This window comes from Sciurus carolinensis, chromosome 15, assembly GCF_902686445.1.
Source record: "Sciurus carolinensis chromosome 15, mSciCar1.2, whole genome shotgun sequence".
NCBI lineage: Eukaryota > Metazoa > Chordata > Mammalia > Rodentia > Sciuridae > Sciurus > Sciurus carolinensis.
Window position 1 is genome coordinate 27463627 of NC_062227.1, and position 19056 is coordinate 27482682.

At 39.6% G+C, this 19056-nt stretch overlaps 1 protein-coding gene across 8 annotated transcripts in view; it reads left to right on the forward strand.

Annotated features, from left to right (window-relative positions):
- Window positions 1-19056, forward strand: part of Dlgap1 (DLG associated protein 1) — an 879880-nt gene that overhangs the window by 505535 nt on the left and 355289 nt on the right. The window contains exon 1 of one of the 8 annotated variants that reach the window (XM_047526693.1): window positions 16881-16966. The exons of the other annotated variants lie outside the window; for them this stretch is intronic. The gene's annotated coding sequence lies outside the window, so the exon portion shown is untranslated. Of the gene's footprint in view, window positions 1-16880; window positions 16967-19056 lie in introns of those variants that run through there. 8 annotated transcript variants of the gene reach the window in all.

Sequence of the window (19056 nt, forward strand, 5' to 3'; positions counted from 1 at the left end):
CTTAAAACATACAAATTTGTATTCATTCCACTATCCTTCACATCGAGGAGCAAAGCTATGGGGGGGAAAGTAAGGGGCAGTTTGCTGATTGGCATTTCAAGTTGCCTTTCTTGCATAAACCACATTCCTCGTCTATAAATTGTAGTTTTAATTTCTTTAGATTTGGACTGCAAAGCACTATGAATGCATCTCCTAAATTTTCATTATTTTTCCATTGTTTACATTTGTCTCACCCCACAACAACTTTGGAAAAGTTTCAATATAATTTTTGGGAAAATGTTCTGCACTCATACTTCAACACTTTTTGTGACTTTTACCTCTAAGAATTTTTTCATCTCTTCCCTGGTGTTTTCTGTTATCCATGTTTCATTCAGTAGCATATTATTTAGTCTCCGAGTGTTGGAATAGTTTCTGTTTTTTATTTTGTCATTGATTTCTAATTTCATTTCATGATGATCTGATAGAACACAAGGTAGTATCTATATTTTTTTGCATTTACTAAGAGTTGCTTTGTGGCATAACATATGGTCTATTTTCAAGAAGGGTCCATGTGCTGCTGAGAAGAAAGTGAATTCATTCATTGATGGATGGAATATTCTGTATATGTCTGTTAAGTCTGTTAAGTCTAAGTTATTGATTGTGTTATTGAGTTCTATGGTTTCTTTGTTAAGTTTTTGTTTGGAAGATCTATCCAGTGGTGACAGAGATATGTTAAAATCGCCCAGAATTATTGTATTGTGGTCTGTTTGGTTCCTGGAATTGAGAAGGATTTGTTTGACACACGTGGATATGCCATTGTTTGGGGCACAAATATTTATGATCATTATGTCTTCCTGATTTATGGTTCCCTTAACAGTACAAAATGTCCTTCTTTTTTTTTATAATTTTTTTAGATGTTGACAGACCTCCACTCCATTCATTCACTTATATATGGCACTGAGAATCGAACCCAATGCCTCACACATGCCATGCAAGCACTCCACCACTGAGCCACAACTCCAACCCTCGAAATGTCCTTCTTTATCCCTTCTGACTAACTTTGGCTTACAGTCCACTTGATCAGATATGAGGATGGAAACCCTAACTTTTTTACTGAATCCATGTGCATGGTATGTTTTTCCCATCCCTTCACCTTTAGTCTGTGAGTGTCTTTTTCTGTGAGATGAGTCTCTTGAAGGCAGCATATGGTTGGGTCTTTCTTTTTAATCCAATGTACTAGTCTATGTCTTTTAATTGATGAGTTTAGGCCATTATCATTCAGGGTTATTATGGAGATATGATTTATATTCCCAGACATTTGGGCTTACTTTTGGTTTTTAACTTGACTTGGTTTGTCCTTTGATTGGCTTTTCCTTTTGTGTAGTTCCTCCCTTTGCTGATCTACATTGTTGTTTTTCATTTCCTCTTCATGGAATATTTTGCTGAGAATGTTTTGTAGTGCAGGTTTTCTATTTGTAAATTCTTTTAACTTTTTTTATCATGAAAGGATTTTATTTCATCTTTAAATCTGAAGGTTAATTTTGCTGGATATAAGACTCTTGGTTGGCAACCATGTTCCTTCAGAGCTTGAAATATGTTGTTCCAGTCCCTTCTAGCTTCTAGGGTCCAGGCTGAGAAATCTGTTGATATCCATATTGGTTTCCCCCATATGTAATCAGAAGCTTTTCTCTTGCAGTCTTTAAAATTCTATCTTTATTTTGGATGTTAGGCATTCTCATTATAATGTGCCTTTGTGTGGATCTGTTGTAATTGTGTGCATTTGGTATTCTGTAAGCCTCTTGTTTTTGATTTTCCACTTTATTCTTCAGGTTTGAGAAATTTTCTGATATTATTTATTGAACAGGTTGTTCATTCCTTTGATTTGTATCTCTGTGCCTTCCTCAATCCTGATAATTCTTAAATTTGTTCTTTTCATGATATTCCATAGCTCTTGGAGTTTCCATTCATGATTTCGTACTATCTTCTCTGTTTGGTCAACTTTATTTTCAGGATTAAATATTTTGTCTTCATTGTCTGAAGTTCTGTCTTCCCCAGGATCTAGTCTGTTGGTGATGTTTTCCATTGAGTTTTTTATTTGGTTTATTGTTTCCTTCATTTCAAGGATTTCTGTTTTTGTTTTTGTTTTTTAGTTTGTTTGTTTGTTTTCAGAGTCTCTCTCTTTTTTGAAATGATCTTTTGTTTCCTGCAGTTGCTCTTGCAACTGTTTACTGGAGTGATCATTCATTGCCTATATTTGCTCTCTTATCTCATCCTTTGTTTTGCAAATCATTTTAATTATGTATATTCTGAACTCCTTTTCTGACATTTCTTCTACCATGCTGTCACTGTATTCTATTAATATAGAATCTAGGTTTGTTTGGAACACTTTCTTCCCTTGTTTTTTCATGTGTTCACGTATCTTCCCCTCTAGCAGTGCAGGTCTGGGATATTGCAGTTTCCCCCCTATAGGCTTATAGTGATCCTGAAGCTTTCTAAAACCTCTTCTTTAAGGGGAGATCAATATTAGCAGCACCCAGTGCAGACAATATGCAGCCCTAAACCAAATAGCTCTTTGGAAGATGTTAAAAATATTGTCATAATAAACAAAGAGGATGAGTGCAATTATTATCTACAGTATAACAAGTAGATTTGCAATGAGGTCTACAGTTTCTAATGGTGGACAAAGAGGATGGGGAGGCGTGTAGAATGTAACTGTTAATGGGATAAGAAAAGAGTATATAGAAGTACTAGATTATAGGAAGAGTGAAAGCAGAATCAAAAGAAGTTGGTTGTTAGCATGAGAAAAGGGAGAAAGAGACTGAGGAAACAGGTAAACAAAAGGAAAATAGAGTGAGAAAAATAAATAAATAAAAACTTAAAAATTTTCAAAAAGGAAAAAAAAAAATCTTCACTATAATAGTCATATACTATTCAAACCTCCCAGTCTTCAGTAGCCTGATGCATAAGAGGTACCTGACAATGAGCTTCCAGTCTCCAGCAGCATCTCAGGATGGAATTGGCCCCACCTAAAGATGGCAGCTTCCACTTCCAGAATAATCCAAGATGACTGCACTGGCTTCCAAACGTGTTGGAAAATGGGAGCTGTAGCATGGGGCTTGGGCACCAAGTCTGTGTAAGGTGCGGTTGGTTCCATGGGGGTCTTGGAGGCGGGGCACAGTTGGTTAGGAAGGCAGTCCTGCAGGTCCTGGCTGTTATCCCAAAATGGCAACAGCCACATGTAACCAAACCTGCAGATACTGTGTCAGTGAACTTCCAGGCAAGAGCAGGTAGCTGGTGCTCCACTGGTGGTCCTCGGGCAGTCTGCAGGCTACCTGCAGATGATCAGCAGGTGGACCTCGGGCAGTGGGTGATGCGTAGCTCAAAGGCAGGTGATGGGCAGGCAAGAGGCAGGCAAACGGGCAAATGGCGGGTGGTAGGCAGCAGTCAGTGAGCACTCTGCACTCAGAAAAGTAGTTGATATGCTACAGACTATGGGTGATTGAGGTAGACAAATGGGGTAAACAGCAGGGGATCAAAGAACAGCAAAGACTGCCTCACAGAGAAACAGATTTTCCTCTGCTTGAAACCCAAGTTATGGAGTGACAAGGAATACAGCCTCCCTTTAGTCTGCCATCTTGGATCCTCTTTTTGTGACTTTTAATGAAGCCATGTACTTATAATTCCAGGTAGGACAAACCCAAAAAGATTTCAGAAAAAATATTGAAAAACTACAGAGTTACTTAATGGCTTGAGCATTCCTGTGTTTTGGGCAGTCTGACTGTGTTTTCAGAGAAAATGAAGAGTATCCATGGAGCTGCTAAATGTGTTAGGTGAACTCTTATCAAAAGAGTATCTACAATACCAAGAGCAAAACAAGAGAGTCAACATAAGATAAAGCAAAATGCAAGCTCTAAAAAAATGTTCTTATATAGTGGCGCTAGGCGCTAGGTTTTTTTTGTTTTGTTTTTTGTTTTTGTTTGTTTGTTTGTTTGTTTCCTCTCTCTTCTTTTATGAAGGAAAGAGAAAGTAGAAGTAAAGACGTTCAGGATTCCAGACCCAGTTAATTGGTAACCTTCAGTAAATCAATTCCATTTCCCAAATGAAGTTCAGTTTCCTCTTATAAAGATGGACTATCTCCATCAGTTGGGTTTGTACCTATCCAAGGTTCTTATGAGTGATTTCTGGTTTAGGTGAAAAGAGAGTAAATGGTGCTCATTTGTAAAATCACAGTTTGACGTGGATCAATGAGTGGTTCCTCAGGAATATTCTGGAGTCATTCCTAGAAATGGCAAGAGATCATTTTCAAGAAAGTCTCAATGGTTAGACAGTTTTACCAAATGCCAGGATAAAAATGTTTAAAAGGAAGTGCCAAACTTCCCAGCCTAATTTAATAGGCTAAATGGTACTGTACATCTCTAAAGAGTGGTGTGTATGATTACACAAATGGTGTGAATCTACATCATGCACAAACATAGAAACGAAAAGTTGTACCCCATTTGTGTACGATGAATCAAAATGCAGTATGTAAAGATTTAAAAATTATAAAAAGAATGGTGTAATACCCAGCTTCCCCCAAATATATTGAACTAAACCTTTTTTCACATAAGGTCTTTCAGAACCAGAAAGACACAGAGCACTTTGGGGAACTTCTAGCCCAGTACTTTTGTTTCTCTCTAACTCCAAGTACATGCTTTAACTGGGACCTCTAGCACTGACACTTTAAGACTTTTAACAAGCAAGTCATTAGAAATTGCCACAGAGGCAAGAGGGATAAATTTTAAAATGTAAAAACCTTGCACAGAGTCAGCAAGGGGCATAGAGAAAGTCACTGAAAGAACTATATGGAGAAAAGGAAACAGATATTAAAATAATAATAATAAATAATAGAGTTCTGCTAAGAAACCTTTAACCCTTGCATATGCAGTAGTCCAGAATACTGCATTCATCTGTATCAAATGATTAGGGTGCATGTTTTTATTCCTTTTATATTTTATGTACAAGATGTCATTATATTTTATATACAAGATGTCTATGAGCAAGAACCCAAATTTATTTTGCAAGACTGAGTGACTGAAAACCTCTTAAGGAGTGAAAAATATTTTAGTGTATTATCAGCTAAAAATTGTAAAGTTATATCCCTTTGTCTTAAAAAATACAAATATTTAGTCTTGACAGCTTTGCTATAATTATGAGCTTGGTCCCAGAAAAACTATGACCCATGCTGTCACTGTTTTGTTCTGTAGAACCCACATTCTGGGGTGAGACTAGAAGTCCAGGTACTTATTTTGCAAGCAGCATCCTTAGAGACCAGGACTGGTCTTGGCTTAACCCTAGACTTAAGGACCACTAAAGAATAAAGAAAATTTTGAAAATTTCTAAAATAAATTTCTAAAATACATTTCCAAAATTTCTAAAATTATATTTCCCTAAAAGGTTTGGTCATTCTGGAGCCCAGCCAGCATTGCTATAGGGTTTATGGACTTCACCAGGCGAAGTGCCAACTCTACCACCACTGGTCACAGAACAATGCAAAACTCATTTACATCTTCAGCATCGCTTGGCCCACTACAGAGCAATGCTGTGTGCCTTATGTGGCCTCGATCTGGGGGTCCCCTGATAAAGGAGACTCACCTAACAATTATGTTCCACAGTGATGTGTTGCTTCAAAGCATTTGTTCCCACTAAATGCAAACACTGAACTGAGAGTGCATTGCCTCAATTCTTTTGGAGGTAAAAAGGCAGCCAAAGGAAATTTTCACTAGCTTATGGTCAGGAAGGAAAATTGTTCCTCAAACCCAGAGTGGTAGGTTTGATGAATGGTATTTCCTGTGAAAGTGATCTATCTCTCTGGGAGATCATACAAGTAAAGGATTTCCAGAGCCAATATTCAGCCCCATGATTATCTCTTTTGTTTTTGATCTTTTTTTTTCTTTCTTTTTTTTAAAGGCTAATAGTTCTAAAAATGCTTATGTTACCATCTTTGCCATGTGAATATTGCTATTTTTCTAATGAGGCATCTAGTATGAAATTAAAAAAAAAAAATGAAAGGTCAGAGGCAGGGTCTCCTTTGAAATGCGTTTGCATGATAATGTCCCTTCACCCTGGAAGGATGGTCAGCCTGATGAGACTGCAGACACAGCAGCCTCCTCCATGGCTGCCATAAAGCATCACAAATGGGAGGCCCAGTACAGTCAATTGTGTACCATAAACATGGCTCTTATTGCTTCTCACTGGGTCTGAGGTTAAGAAAACTTCATACAGCATGATGCATCTGAGGTTTAACACATGGTGCAGAGAACCAAAGAACTTTTTTTCCTATACTTTTTTGCAGCCTGAATACTGTGCTAGTCACATAAAACTTCCTGTGTGTCCATATATTGTATGGATAGTGTTATCTCAATTGTCTTGACTTGACAATGGAGGGATTTGGGCTAGATCATAAATAATGTTCTTTCAATAACTAATTTTTAAATATTACATATATTTCTAAGAATAAAGTTGGTTCCAATGAACAAAGTGGATCCATTACCATGTCCATCTTCCCAGTTGAATGTTCCTTTCTTGGGGTTTGCCATCTGCTCTTTCAGCTTAGGTAACATCAGGGTACTGATTGTCTACGTTCCTTCCCTCAGTATATCCCCAGCTATCTCCATTCATTAATTAATTCAGTCTGTAAGGAGCTCAGTCAACAAAAACAGAGTTGGGGTGGGAAGATGTTTGAGAACTGGGTCTTACCTTCCTAGAGCCTACAAAAGAGAAAATAGGGCCTGTAGGGAAATGCTGAAGGGTTATCTGAAGTGTGGTGCACACATGGTGAATGTGTCCCCACAGACGAAGTGCTGCCAGAGCTCAGGGAGAGGTAGGTCACCCTCTGATGGAATGCACCAACAAGGCTTCACGGAGGCAGGAGGATTTGAGTGGGACCTCAGAGATGAGTATGCTTCTGGGGCTCAAAGCTAGGAAGACACCAGGCATCCATCACACACATCCACGTTTGTTTGTGCAGAGGAACTTGGGTGATCATTTGGAAAGACAGATTTGAGCCAGGTTTTGGAGGACCTGGTGTGTCTGAAGTCAACATTTCATTGCCCAGTGAGAGGGAACCATGGCACGTTTATGAGGAGGCGATGCTGGTGCATGGGGGGGCTGAGCAGGCAGTAGAGGAAGGAGCGCCTCACAGAATGTGAAATGAGTGTGATAACAGCATAAACCCGAGGCAGCACCAGATCAACTATGGAAGTTACAGAAGTTGAAAGAAGAGAAGGGATGCAAAGGAGATCTACTTATCCATCAAATAAACATTTACTGAGCACCCACTCAGTGTTTTCCAAACACCCATCTTTTATATACCACCATCATGACGTGGGCCATTTCTACATGTACAATTATTTGTTTAGAATATTCTTAATATTTTTCTACAAATAGATTCACTTTAATTCAAAAACTTTTACTTTTTCAGAAAGAAACAATATCATTTCCATTTGCCATTTGAGATAGAAGTTAAATATAAAAATAAAAACAAGGAAATCAAAAGAAGTTACTCCTAGCTTGATAATGTACATACTTAAAAGGGAGAAAAGGGGTATGAAAAACTGACCATCGACAGAAAACTGATTGTTTTCTGCTTTGACTAAATAGAAGGATTGAAAGAGAATTGAAATGGAAGCAGTTTTCTCACTGTTCATTTCAATGCCAAGACTCGGGTTCTTTGCTCTAAGACAGCTACTGTGCTTGGAACTGAAATGCAAAGATGAACTTCATCCACCTTCATTCATACCGTTCTTTGAGAGTATGTATGAGTGGAAGACATTTCAGAAAGCACACAAATCAAAATTGCACAATGCAAGAAGAAAACTGTCAGTGAACTATGGATGCTTTAGAATCCCACTGACCAATCAGGAGGTTGAGATTCTCTTGTTAGACTTGTTAGTCTTATTAGACTTCTTCCTCAGCTCATTATTGTTTAGGAATTAAATTTGAGTTCTAGGATTTAATTTAATTCTGGCTCTATATACATTGTCTGCTTTCCTTCCCATTGTTAAGAATGAGGATAATAACCCATCTTTATTTTCTAAGAACAAAAAACAAAAAAGTGGGGTTATTTCTTAGGCTTAGCAGAAATGCTAAAGTACAGGGAGGATAACCCACATAGACAGTAAAATATGGCCACACGTGAGCATCTGGGAGGCGTTGGATCAGATGCCAGATCCTTCTCCCCGGTCAGAGCAAGGCATTGAGATGGATGACCTCTTAGAACAACCGAGACCATGTGTCTCACAGCCAGCAGCATGGAGGTCACCGTCCCTGGAACCAGCTCCAAAGTCTCTTTTAGGTAGTTCTGTTTTCATAGCTTTAGGAGATTATGAAGCTCATGATTGACAACAGTCATCCAGGTATCAAGTGGAAAGTGTGTTGACCCTAAGCGTAACCTGGATGTTCCCAGAAGCGGAGGAGCGAGAGCTGGAAGGAAGGCTGGTGGGGGTAGAAAACAACAGCAGAGTCTTCTTGGGTATGGACAGAGATCGATGTAAAAGGGAAACGAGAGACAGAGTAGGGAGAGAGCTGGATGTTGAAGGATGAGTTAAGTAAGAATCATGTAGGCAGAGAAAGCCATTGCCCAAGTGGGTGCAATAAGCACCATCCACAAAGGATGGACAGAATGACTTTGGTACCATTTTTTGAGTATCTTTCTCCTTGGCCATTTTTTCTAATCAGCCCAGTCAAGTCTCACACACTCCTGTGTGGAACCTCCTGAAGACACGGTGTTCCTCTCTTACGAGTGGTGAATATCTTCTCCAACTTGTTCATGGGTCCGTAAGTGAGCCAACAAACTGAAAGGCTCCTCCTCCTTCAGTCGTTCATTCAAGTCATTCATCTCCTGCTCTGTGCCTGGCATTGGGCTGGTACAGGAAAAAAGAAACAACAAAGAACAGGAGACAAAGAACTGGAAAGAGAAACTGTGTTGCCGATAAGATTCCCTCTCTGGCCTCTGTTCCCATTCTCTAATGCTTGGTCAGTCTTACACTGTAACTGCCACTGGATTCCAATCCTTTTCTCAGAGTTCATATTCGTATGTAAAAAGATCTTTTGTTATAATTTATTTTTTAAACTTTTTGTTGTTGCTGTTGTTATTGTTGTTGTTTTGTTTTGTTTTGCTTTAGTTCAGTTTGGGTTTTTTGCATGCATGCAGTGATCCAGAGCAAGTCTGAGGATTCAACCAAAAGTAAAGTTTTGGTAGAAGGTTAAAGAGATTTCCTCATCTGAAGGACACAGAATGTTGGCCATGTTTAAAACAGGTGATGTTGCTGCCAGCAGCATACCAGGGATCCTAGCAAGAGAGCCCTTGTACCCGTCAGTGGTTCACGCCCGTATCCCAGTTACTCTAAAGTCTGGGCTGGGAGAATTGTGAGTCCAAGACCATCCTGGGACACATAGGTAGACCCTGGCTCCAAGTCATAGAGCTAGATTATTCTTAAAAACTTCCCCAGAGGAGAGAGAAAGAAAAATGAATTTCTAAGCCTACCCAAGCAGAAAGTAGGATAGAGAAGATAATCTCTCTCCAGCTTCAGGTGCTTGGTCTGGAAAAAAACTAGACTAAGTTCCAGGCAATAGTAAGAACATTTTCTAAAATCTGACCAAACCTAGGTGCCCAGTATAAAGAGAACCAGACACAAACGCAGCCCCCATTTGGATCTCATTGCCTGAGCCTCTGGAGGGTTTCCTCAAGTCTGCAATTAACTACTTTCCTTCAAGCAACATCCTTTTAACATTCCCGCTGCTGTTAAAAGCCACTTCTCATCTGACTTCCATGCTTAGCTGTCACATTTGCCACAGGTGCTCAGGCTGGCACCCGTTGCTCATGCCCAGATCTGCTCCACTGGAATCTCAGGCCACTCATTTATTTGGCTGAGAGACGAAGCTCACAATCCTACTTAAATGGAATTTTGTCTGACATAGTTTAGATAGAGGAAGCAATACTCCTTGGGGGTCCAAGGGAAAGAGCACCACAGTTGTTGCTATGTGTAGCAACAGTGCAGACTACCGCTGAATGCCCTCAAGGAGGTATTTGCTGTGGGCTCGTCCCTTCCTCCTAACTTTCACCTGGCTCGCAGGTCTTCACTTAACGTAAGATGCATCACCCGACTATGTGAATTGCTGCCCCCACTCCACGTCATGTGAAAATTGAAAGCTCCAGGTTAAGCTCAAAGATACATAGACAGAAAAGAATTTTGGATGAAGAAGTGCACAAATTACAGGTTTCTAGCATTTTTTTTTTTTACTTTAAATAACCTATTGAAAAATATGGAGGTATGTATCCAGCACATGTAGATGTCTCTGGAGTACTTGTCTTCATGGTTTCAATTACTGTCCTAGTGAAGAAGAATAATAGAAGAATAACTACATTTCTGTTGAATAAGGAAATGCGTGATCCTTCTCCAGCATCTTCTTGCTATTCTGCTTATAAAGTCCATTTAAATTAAAACACATTCCATGACGGCACAGCAATAGAGCAAAGCCACAGGACTACACTGCACCACAGGACATCAGTTCGCTCCCTTGCCACCCCCGAGTTTGTGCTGCACACAATTTATGCAGCCATATGCTGCAACCTGGGTGACAACCTATCACTGCATTGAGCGACAAAGGCAAAATTTGTCATTGGCAGGATAGCAGCGGCACACTGTGCAAGCTCAGGGGTCTGACTGCCTGGATTAACTATGAGTAAATTATTTAACTTCTCTGTACCTCATTTTCTTCCTCTGGGAAATAAAGATAATAAGAGTGCCTGCTTTATAGAGCTATTATGATAATTAAGTGGGGTAATACATATAAAGTGCCTGGAACAAGTTTGGCACAAAAATGTATCTATTTTTCTAATATTTACTGGAATACACTAATGGGTTCAAACTTTACTAAACTTCTTCTTTAAGGAAATGAAGGCCAATATTTTTGTAAAATTTTCAGTACCTCCAGTAAAGAGTTTATAAAAGACTGCTAATGAAAGGCATTTAAGGTATCAATATCTAACAAATTATAGAATACAATGATCACCAATGTATATATAATATACATTGTATAGAATACAATGATCACCAATGTATATATAATATACTTGTAGACTGTCTGTCTCCCAATACACAGAACATAATTTCCAAGAAGACACAGACCTTTGAGTTGTGGTCACTAAGGGATTCCTAGTCTCTAGAACTGTACCCATCACTGAGTGTGTGTATATATATATATATATATATATATGACCTAAAATGGAATGCATGGATGTTAGCAATTTTATGAGCTTTTACAGATAATCAGCAGGTTATTGTCTACACTGGCTCACTTCTGTTTCAAGGCTAGAAACATCACCCCATAGCATATACAATCTTAGTGGTGGAGAGAAAGGGATATGAGTAGCTATAGTCCTTGGCCTAGCAGGATTCACAGGCTGACTTCTGTGGCTGGTACATAGTTGCTGAATTATGAACATAATTTCAGGGCCACCTATTCTTATCTAACAATATGCATCCCTCAGGAGTAGTCTGCTGTTAGCCTATTAAATGCTTAACAAATGAATTAATTAATTAGATGAATCTTCTTGTAACAAAAGAAGGCAATATGATAACCTATTATATATTATATATATATATATAATATATTTATGAATAACGAGATGAAAGGAGGTTGAAGTCTCCAACCATTAAGTAATGATAAGGCAGAGGAAATGTTAATTACTAATGATCATTGCACCTTGTATTTATGTATCAAATTATCACCTGGTAATCTCATAAATATGTACAATTAAAACAATAATAATTTTTAAAACCTCATAAAGGTGATAAAATATGGTATTATTGGTGTTTTCATTTTTTTTTTCTTTTAGCATCTAAACCTTTTGTCACAGTCCAAAAGACTGTGACTGTTCACTGATTGAGGTTGCTCCATGCTGTGCCCATCCCTAGAGCTCAGCAGAAAGCCGTTGGTGGGGCAGAAAAGCATGTGATTTTCATCTCACATACCTGGCTTCTACTCCTAGCTTAGCTGCAGGGTAGTTATACATGTTGGGGAGGTTATTGAACTTCTATGAACCTCAGTTTCTTCATCTGAAAAGAGGAGAAATCATACAAAGCTTGCAAGGATTAAAAGTAATGAATAGCATATTCCAGGCACATAATAGGCCTGTAAAAAGCAAAACTTATATTTTGCTGAATCCAAAAAGACTAATTAGATAATTTCGTTACTTATGGAGTCACTTCATATCACCCTTTGATATGAAAGAGAAAATGTCTTCCCTCAAGTCATCAATTGAGTTGTAGTCTGCTTTTAACCGAAAAGGGTCTGTCTTCAGAAAGTGCAGAGAATTGGGGGAGTTTCCTGCGATGGAACCTCAGTTACCACCCTTGCAGCTCCAGAGCCTCTGACTACTGGGAAAACCGAAGGAGGCCGAAGGAGGTTGAAGGAGCCTCTGGGCACATGCAGCTTGTGTGTGGATGGATGAGACAGCAAAGTAGGTTTCACCCATCTTCATTAGTGGCTGCTCAAATATTCATGGGTTAGCACAATGCCTCAGCTCTGTGCAGAGCCCGCACAAAAAACATTATTCCAAGCACAAAGATAGTCATTCTATTTATAAATTAACCCTTTTAAACATGAAAATACCTTGTTTTCCAAGCAGGAGATTTCCCATTCATGTATTTATTCAGCTGAACTTTACTGAGTCCATATCATGATGTTTGGGGGACTTATCTAGCAAATGGTAGTAGGAATGCCTCATAGAACTGTACGGTCTTCCATGGGAGATGCTCATATGGGGCAATAAGTTAGAACAGACATTTTTGGTACCTGATTGAAGTATAAAGTGCTATGACAGAACACCTGTGGCAGATGTTAAGTCTGCCTACGGGTCTCAACAAAAGATTCACCAACAGAGTGGCCTTGGGCTGGAACTTGAAGGAAAAGTATGAGTTTAGGTTAATGGCAAAAGGGAAGATGTGTATTCTGGAAGGAATCACAAATGTTAGAAAAAGAGACTAGTTCAGATGTTCTGAAAGTATGTTGCTGGGAGCAGCAACAGTATCACCAAGGAATTTGCTAGAAATGCAAATTCTTGGGAACCACTCCAGAAACAATGGGTCCTGACGAGGCCTCCAGCTGATTCTGATGCACACTCAAGTTTAAGAACCACTGTTATAATTAATTGATGGGATCCAGCAGAGAAAAGGCATACGTGTTTTGCATAACCCAGAGTTATCTGGATAGGTATAGACTTGTCGCCTTTACTGTCACTTGTTAACACCAAGGATTGAAGTGGTTTGCAAGATCATATAAATCATGAAAAGGAATGAAGTAGAGACCTACAGGAAATATAATGAAAGTAGAAAAGTAATAGAGCCATTACCTTTCTGACATACATTTCCCAATAGATTCCTTGGTCTTCAATCTGGGACACCCAACTGTAACCGATGTGAAAATACACACATCTTACTAAATTTCTTACCTGCAAGATGAAAGGCAAGTCTTTAGCATGTGGTTTTCTAATCCCAAAACCTGAGAGGGATTTTGCCCATGGTCCCTCATGCACAAGTCACCAATTGCCAAGGTAGTACGACCATGGCAAGTGTAAATGCCTGCTTGATGTTGCGTCCTTCCATAGGCCAGTGGCTTACCAGCTAAGAGCAGTTCAGTGAAAGGAAACCAGTGGCTGGGCTAAACAATGAGGTCAAGGGTGTGGCTCTCAGACAATCTGGCTAACATCTGAATAGTAGGATCAAAGAGCATGTCGAAATGGAAGCATTGGAAAAAGCCGGAGAAGAAATGAAATGGTTAGATTTGAACAAAATATAAAGCAGACATTTCACACTGTCCTAAACCTCTTTTTGATGGATGTGTTACTCTGAACTATCTAAACCTCCCAAATGGAGATGTCTTAGCCTTCCCCAATTTTGCATCTTATAGGCTTCTTTTCAAAAGCTTTTTGCTTGGTGCATTACACATGCAATTCGTACTGTGCAATCTAGGACTTGATTAGATTCTGACTTGTATTATTCTTTGATTGTTCATGTTTATGTGATTTATTCTCTCAACTAGATTGTAAATTAGATAAGGCTATCATTGCCATGTTTCCTTCAGCCATGGAATATTTTAAGAGGAGGCTCTATTTGTACCGCTCATGAAGGAGGAAAAAGAATTTGCTGAGAGAAGGGAAGTGAGTATTTTAGAGGCATGAAGCAGAGGCATTGGAGAGTATAGTATATGGTAAGAATATAAGAATTCCAGCATTGCTAGAGCATGAGGTTTAGGGGTGAGGGAGGGGACAGGAGACAAAGCTGTCTGGCAGATGAACTGCAGATCATGAAGGTCCCTGCTTTATGTCATATTGAAAGATTTATCTTATATCCTAAGGATGTAGGGGTCTGAGAAGAATTTAAAACTAAAGAATGGAGATGTAGCTCAGTGGTAGATTTCTTGCATAGCATGTATGAGACTCTGGTTTGATCCCTAGCACTATATGCCACTCCCACAATACCAAGAAGAAGAAGAAGGAAGAAGAGGAAGGGAGGAGGAGGAGGAGGAGGAGGAAAAGCTAAATAATGACATGATCAAAAGATCAGGTAGTACTATTCCTAACTAGTTTGGAAGTAGAGCTGAGATGGAACTCTAGGAATTTGTCACGATACCAGTACCATCCCCAGTGACACTCAGCAGCCCCTGTGTGGAAGGACAGAGAGATGGTGGCATCAGTCCTTGGTTTGTATTGTCCATAATGGTTGAGGCAGAAGGATCATAGGGAGCCACAGGTACTGGCAAAAGAATGTTTGACCTGCTGTGTCTCCTGGGCTGGCCAGGGAGGAAGTGAGACCCCAGGCTCTGATGGGACTGGAGAAAGGGGAGAGTTAAGGAGCAAATGGAAGAACTGACCAAGAGATCTAGCAGAGCGCAGGGAGTAAGAGAACAGGAAAATATGGGAGGTGGGAGATTGAGGGTGGGATATTAAGAATCCTCAATTCTTTTTACAGTGCCTAGTATGGTACATGTAAATAGCAGTTTTTCACCAATAAATAGCTGGTGAATTAAATTCATACGTATTGATTTTATTTGACTTCATGCCAGCACATTGAAAGAATATATTGACTGATGCCTCACAGGGTAACACCCTGTCTCTCAAAAACGTTAATCCAAGGACTTTAATCCAGAAACAAATGTTTTCTTCTCCAGCACAGCAGATGTGTTTGCAAAGATTTTAGTTGGAATGGATTTGTTTGTTTAAAATTTAAGATTGGGTTTTAGAAAGCTTCAGGAGAAGAAAGACCCAAAATGAAAAACAGTTAAATGGAAGTTGAAATGCTTGATACATGATGATTAAAAATGATGCACTTTAAAAATTACAGGCAGATGGAAGCAGAAAGAAGGAGCCATGTTTGAGGAATTGCAAGTCTAATTCCCACTAACAGGAATCATTGTTGAGCCTGGAGAAGGCTGAACTGACCTGAGGAAAGAGTCCATAGGATACTAAAAATGGCTGCTGAGAGAGTCTGTCCTTCCCCTCACCTCCGCCATGGTATCTACTCACTTCCTTCTCATACAAGCAGACATTGATGAGAGCTTTGAAAGAGTGAGTGAAAATGTGAATGAGTGTGCATAGTTTTTATTGCGTTCTCTTTAGTTATAGATGACAGTAGAATCCATTTTGACATAATGATACAGCCATGGAATAGATCTTATTTTAACTCAGACCCCCATACCTCTCCTTGAGTGTGCATATTTTTTCAGAGGCAATGACTATTTAAGTGACTATGAAGACTCTCTAGCTAACTCTGATGAGGCTACTTCTGAGATTGATTCACGTTTGGCCCTGCTTGGACATAAAGCACATTGGCAGTGGTTCTGGAAAGTTTGTAGCACCTCCAACTGAGTAGAAGGGTCCCCTTTATTTGAATGAGTGAGGGGATCCCACTATGGTTCTGCCATGGACTGCTACAAGATCTCAGCCACACTGGGCAGGGAGCTGGCCTCACTAAACAGAAAAGATTGTTGGGTATCTTCTCTCTTTTTCTTTCCCTGAGACTTCATGGATCCTGGATGGGCTCCTCCCCTCTCTACACGTACTTCCTCTGCAAGGGCCTTGGCACTAGCAGGCAGTTTTGGCTTTCTTCGGTGCCAGTGTAGGCCCTTCCTCTGCTTGATCTCACAGATAAGCTCACCAGAGTCCAGTGACTCTAAGAATTTTCCCATTTACATCTTCCAGAGTGAGCAACCGATTAGCCCATGGAACCTGTGGATGGATGTCCCTGCATTTCGTGTTCAACCCATATTTGATTAACTCAGAATGTGGTGATTGCTTTCAACAGTCCCAGCCAAGATGTCCTCAGCAGATGCTGTATGTAGGGAAGAAACTCCCCAAAGCAGGTGTTGACTGAAAATCTACCACAAAAGGGCTTCACAATAGGTACTTTTGGGGCCTCGGGGCTCCGTAAAGTAGAATCATACAGCAAACTTTGTACAAAATGCAACCGCATTTAAAAGAGGGGACTTCAAAAGAGAAAACTTGATTCAGGTAAATATATAATCTGGCTGTGAAACAACTTGTCTAGAATGTGCCAAAACATGTTCACAAGACTCTTTAGCTAGTTATGAGAGATGCAGACAAAAATAACTCAGTTTTCATCAGAGGCTACTTCCACTGCTTCCTTTCAAGTTGTAGTGGTGTGAGGTTTTGACTGTCTTTGTTTTCTGTGTTTTTCCATGTTCTATCAGGGTTGTTTATCGAATTAAACAGCTTTATTCTATCATTGTTCCTTGATTTTCTTAGATTAATCCATGGTTTATATGTTTTTCTCAACTTTTTTCTTTTTTTTTCTTTTTTTCTTTTTTTAGTAGACACTCATGGATTTTACTATCCTCTGTGAACATTCTGCACATATCAATTGTACCCTTTTAAGGTTTCCCCCTGTTCACAAGACTTGGGAAGGACCATTGGCCATTGCTAGTCAAGGTGACCACATTCTCTTAGCTGATTCCCAGGGCAAACTATCCCTAGGTTTAACTGAGATAATCAACCCTGTCCTTGAAATCAAAAGATAATAATTCCATTGGGTACACATCTCCAAGGTCCCATAGAATCAGGACAGTCACATTCTAACCATCTCAATCCAAAATAATGTTATGATATTTTACAGTTTGCTGCCTGGATTTTCTCCATGTAAAAATTCTCTCCTAAGTCTGCAGTGTTTTGCTCAACCAGCAATAAATATGCACCAATATTAATGATGACCTGTTGGCCATTTCTCAAGGAACCATGCTCCACCATTTTATTCTCAGAAACTCTTATGTAACCACTTTTTAAGGCTTTGTGAGAAGACAAAGGTGATTGTAATTGTGCTGCCTACTGTGACCAAATTGGAGAAGGTTTGAATTGTTTTGTTTTGTTTCTTTATATAATACCATATCTTTTGAAAGGGAAATACCTTCAAAAGCATTTATTTGTAGGAACAGGCTGATCGAAGGAGGTATTCACAAACAAAATCAAACTGCAGATGATTAGGATAGCAATTAATGTTAATGAAAAGCCAAAATACATTCTGTATCTATAAAATGGCTTAGCATTATGCTTTGAGTATATAATTGATGTGTTTCAGACATGCCTACTCAAAGGTGCTCTAAGAGTATTTGTACACTTTTAAGCAAACAACCATGTTAGTCCATTTTTTGTTACTATAATGCAAGACCTGAGGCTGGTACTTAAAAAGAAAAAGTTTTATTTGGCTCACAATTTTGGAGTCTGAAAGTCCAGTGGCATAGTTCTGGCTCTGGTGAGGGTTCCTCTGGCTGCATTACCTCATGGCTGATAACACCATGATGGCAGGAGCATGTGTGATATGGAGATATCACATGGAAGTCAGATAGAGGGGAAGGATCCAGTCTTACTACTGGGTTCTTCCTCTTAAAGATCCCACCATCTCTCAATACCACCACATTGGAGACCAGTCTCCCAGTAGATGAACCTGCGGGGATCATACCTACCCATAACAAAAAACACATGGAAATCTTCAAGCAGAGAAGCCTGAAAAAGTAGAAGAGAATGGCTTTCAGTTAGTCTTTGCATCTATAATTCAGAAAGCCAGGAAATATACAAAAAGAAGTCTTTGGGCAATGTTAACTCATACTGTCATCTCTGTTAACTTTCTTTTTTACATTGACTCTTCTCTTTTGAACTGCCCTGCTAGAAATAATTGCTTCTTTTAGAATTTCTTGGTCCCCCCTACTCTAAATTTATTCTTGAAGGACATAGAAACCTTTAGTACAAACAAGACCATGCTACCATCTTATTTAAATCTCTCCAATGGAGCACCACAGCCTGCAAGCTATAGCTCTGCATCCAGCATAGTTTACCACAAGTCTCCATGATTGACCCTGGGCACCTACCTCTCTAAGGCATAGATTCACAGGCAAGTGTCAGGAAGCAAAATGACAGAAAGCAAAATCACCGTGGTACAAGCAAAATAGAATCTGTTACCTATCACATAAATGAAATGTGGATGTACCTATGCTGGCTGCTATGGCATTCCACAGTGGCCAGCACATTTACCCTGTGCTTCTCCCATCTTCGGATGTAACTTCCACCTCGTGATACTAGATCACTGCTCACCTAGCCCTGGAATCTGCATCCCATCCAGAGAGGAAGTAAAGATCACTTTAGAGATCTTTTCCAAAAATTGCATATGCCATTTCAAATTATATCCCATTAGTCAGAATGGGTCCCCTGTGCACAGCTAGGGAGATTGGGCAAGGTAGTCATTATTCAGGGACTACTTCACACATTTTGATAAGAGAATTCTTGAGTTCTCTTCAGTTGAATGTGATGAACTGTCACAGGCAGGTTGCAGGCAAATGGATGGAGTCCAAAAAGGTAGCTTGACCCTGAAAAGATTCATAGAGATCTCCCCTTCCTGCAGTCTCTCCAGTGCAGAGCACAGAGAGACTACACATTGTAGTCTCAGGGGCTGCCAGCTACCACATTGCTCTTTCCAAAGCAAGTAGTGATTGCTTGACCATCAGTCCTCACTGAATAAGACATGGAAGGGC